We start from the raw sequence: 4549 nt of genomic DNA, 5'->3' as shown, positions 1-4549 counted from the left end.
AATTCTCTTTATATTCCTATTAATGCCTTCTGTTACTGTTCCCAAGGACCTAACAATAACTGGCACTATCTTCATCTTCATTTTCCGTAGCTGAGCTATTTCACACTTAAGAGGGTTGTATCTCTCTATTTACCCTTTCGTCATCCTTTTCCACTATTCGCGTATCAATGGAAGATGCAACGTCAACTATATAGCATATGTGGTGCACCTTGTCCACCACCACTTGATTCGGTCTGTTATGCGCTAGCACCTAATCTGTTTGGACTGGGAAATCCCAGAGGAATTTGCTAGTCTCCGACTCTGCCAATCTCTTATGCTTGTGTTCATAACACGTCTTGCCTCTATCTAGTTCCCATTTTTCGCACAGTTTTCAACGTAACACTTTCGCTACCTAGTCGTGTCGCCACTGCTTGTAGTGGTTTTGGGAAAGTCTTGGGCATTCGTTCTTGATAGGAGCAATGGTTTCATCCATTTTATTGCAGATGCGGCACAGTGGAGTTACTTGAGCATTCCTCAGTTTGATCTTCCAGTTCGAGGCCAGAGATTGGTCCTGCGTGGCCTGTATAGTGCTCTCGGTTTCTGTTTTAAGGTTCCGTTGACCAACCAATCCCAACTATTTTTTCCAGCAACTTCTGTTCTGGCAGCCCGGAATGGATTGCATAATTCTTCTTCATTTTCTTTTTGCACCTCTTCCTTTGTTTTTCCTTTATCTCCGCTTCCAATGCACCCTCGTTCCTAGCTATCACTAACAAGGCTTCCTTACTTTGGGCTAGGTATTTCATTAAGCTCTCGAGTTCGATTCACACGAAGTCTTCCACACTTACCAGTCCCCTTCATCTGTTTTCTCTCTTTATGTATATGTCTGCACGTGAATGATGGGCTCCATGCATCATTAAGAGCTTTCTTGTTTTCCTGTTCATTTAATTTAGCTCTTCCTCTGTCCACTTCAGCGCCATACCAAACTACTACGGCTGCACGCGAGTTTATGGCCGAAATTATGTTTCTGGCATCCCAGCGTTGAAACCAATATTTTTCACCGCAGTTACTCTCTTAACGTCGTGGTGTTTCATTCTATCTGCCTCAAGTGTTCCCATGTATTTATAGCGGTATTGAGGTTGAATTACTTTCATCAGTTACACCACCGGGCAACCATATACCTTCTGTTATAGCAAGCTTCCCTCGTCTCATCACTATCGTTGCATATTTTGAGTGTCCAAACTCCATCTTGATATCAGTGGATAAAATCCCCACAGACTAGACTAGGCTGTCCAGTTCTGCCTTAGTTTTTGTGAATAGCTTCACGTGACCCTTTAACAGCTAGTGTTTGTAGTTTTCCCTTATATCTTCCCAGATAATACACCGACTTTGTTTTCTGTAGTATTTCACTCATTCCCAGCACGAATAGCAGTGGAGGGACACTGTCTCCCTTGAAGATTACTCTCTTGATTTACACCTTTCCTAGTACTTGCTTCCCTGCTGTCAATTCCGTTCTCCCGTATATCATGCGATTCCATACAAAGCTTCTCATATTCTCTACTACTTAATACATTTCCATTGTTCTTATTATCCAGGAGTGTGGTATCATATCGTATGCTTTCCCAAGCTCAGATTTCTATGTCTTCTCTTGCAGTTTCAGAAGATTAGATCATCAATTAAGAGCTGACGCTTCGTTCTCCGGCACCTTTTCAGACCCCTTTCTGTTCTGTGTGTAGCTGCCCACTTTTCTCCAGTACAGTTCACTTCTCAAAGCACGTGACATAAGTTTTGATATTACCGGAAGACATTTTATTAGACTAAAAGTTGGATTTAACATTTCAAGATTCAGAATCCTTGTCACATAACAAAGTCTTTCTCTTTATTATCCAGCTGGGTACTGCGCCTTCCTGCAAGCACTCATCTAGCTGTTGTGCAACCTTTCATGGATCCCTCTCAATTATCATTATTTTTATTATTATTATCATCATTATTATTACCATTATTATTATCATTATTATTATTATTATTATTATTATTATTATTATTATTATTATTATTATTATTATTTATTATTATTATTATTATTATTATCGTGAGGACGCATGGCCTAGTCAATTAGGGTGTTGCACTCACGTTCGTAAAATCGTAGCCCGGGTGGTGCGTTGTGTTCTTGAGCAAAACACTTTGTCTCACCTTGCACTGCGATCACTGCGACACATGAGGTGTGGTACTCCGTGCACCTGTTCAGGGACCGTCGATTTGCTGGAGAGAGTGAGGTAACATATAGCACATACATTTGATCATTATAAACAAATCAGCTGTGCTGATTGTTCGGCAAATATACTGAACACTCATATGATGTTGTAGATTGAAGATATTGAGTGTACCGGGAATTTTTATTGCCTGTCAAGTCACAATAAGGAACGCAGGCAAACGGTACTTTACGCTTTATGCGTGCAGGTTCAAGTAAATATGATTTCTGCAATATACCAAGATTGTAGGTTATTTCGATAGTGTGCATATATTTGTTCAGCTTTGGTAGTACTCAACCCAGTGAACCTATGACAACAGGATCAGTTTTATGTTTGACTCTCGCAGCTTCCATATCGTGGTGATCACAGATTTGAAATCCCCATATTTGTCGACCTTTTCTCTTTGTTTTGTGATAATATGTTGGTCTCCTGACATTGCCACGTTGCTTATTAGGCATTCTGGTTGGTCCTCCTAAAGGCTAATAGACAACCTGTCTTCGGTGTTCTAACTCTTTGTCTCTCTGGAAATGAAAGACTTCTCCTTTTTGTCAATTACTTCCCCGGGCTATGTTGATACCAAGCACTCGTTACTCGTATCCATACTTCCGGCATAGAAGTCAGTAAAGTTTGGAGATACATAGTCGTGTATGCGCTTGTATTCTTTCTGCGCAAGGCTTTCACAAACATTAAAAATGTGAATCTTACATTCAATCTTCTTGCCATACATTCTGCAGTGGTTCGTTGCAGTTGTGTGGTATATATACATTTTCCCAGAGTTGGTATTCAATTCCTGGTCCTGGTCAGTGATAATTAGACTTTCAGTCATCTTTTTTAGATTGATCTTGCCGAGCCACATCCATAGTACTTCCCGGTTTTTAAGTTATTAGTTTTAGAGGTGGAACTGACCTTGTAATACCATACTGAGTAGCGTTCGTTCTCTATCGTTGACTATTCCTGTTCGGAATGTAAGAGCATTCTCAAGAGCGTTGTTAGCAAATCTACATGATTACTGTAGCAGATCTTATTTGTTGTTTACAAACTATTCAACAGCAGTATCAACAACAACAATAATAACAACAGCATATGAAGTGTCTGAGGTGACTCGAAATGTAAGAGTGGCAAATAAAAAAAATGCACTTTAACAAGGAGACTCGCCTGAAACAAAGGAAATTGTTGGTGAAATTAAGTAGGCACAGAGTAGAAGAAATTCTGGTATTCTGAGGTTTTGGTTGCAACAGCTCAGATAACAGTGATGTATTGCTGAGTGTGAGCGAATATCCGAATGCAATAATCACAAATCACGCCCATTTACTGAAGTACTTCAATAGCTATTAATTTCATCGATTCAAGAAGAAAGAAAAGGCTAAGTTCACCCCAGCGAAGGGAAGTTTAAAAATAAAAAAGTATTTCTAAAAGTGAGATTTCTAAAGAGAAATTCTCATGAGACTGCAAACCCTTTCAACAGAATCAATGCGGTGATTTGAATCTATCATTTCGTTCAGAAATTCAAAAGATAATTTCTAAATTGCAGAGAGTAACATCATTGTGATTGCAAAGAACTGGCAACACATATTTGTGCAAGAGAACGTTACTGTGACTTGCAGAAACTTCAATTCATATTCACTTCCCTTTTAACTTTTATTTTCTTTGTGCTATGAGTGAAAAATTATGACAATTTTAGGCTCATGCTTTTACACCTGACACATAGAAACTCTAAACCCATGTTATTCGCTTTCTCAAGATGAAGGTGAAATTGATAATGTTTAATTTATCGCATATTGGAGACACTGGGTCACATACTTAGACCGACGCAGAGAAATATTATGTCTTCTTATTTGTCTAGATAACTTAAGATACTATGAAAATCATCTTATCTGAGATACAAAATTGCAAAATAAAAACACCATTTTCTCACTTGAAAAACCCTGAGTTTCATGTCAAACTTTTAGTGAAACAATGAATATTTTAGATTTTATTGAACCTTTCAGAGACTCTGTATAAGATGCTAAATATTGGGATTCCTGATTTTGTCAGTTCTTTGAAATATAGAGATTTAAATGTGATGAAAAATATTTACTTTCCACATTCATGTCAGTTATGCTAGACAGGTGGTTTTAAGGAGTGATATATATATATATATATATATATATATATATATATATATATATATATATATATGTATATATATATACGCACATACACACACACACACAAATATTTATATATATACACGAGAGGCGTTTTGAGCCTTGAAGTTTGTACCATGTTATTTTTTTGTTTTTGAGGCTGAAAACTTTTCGTACACCCCTTGTATATATGAG

The sequence above is a fragment of the Octopus sinensis genome, linkage group LG1 (assembly GCF_006345805.1).
Source record: "Octopus sinensis linkage group LG1, ASM634580v1, whole genome shotgun sequence".
Taxonomy (NCBI): Eukaryota; Metazoa; Mollusca; class Cephalopoda; order Octopoda; family Octopodidae; genus Octopus; species Octopus sinensis.
This window is presented reverse-complemented; position numbering follows the sequence as displayed.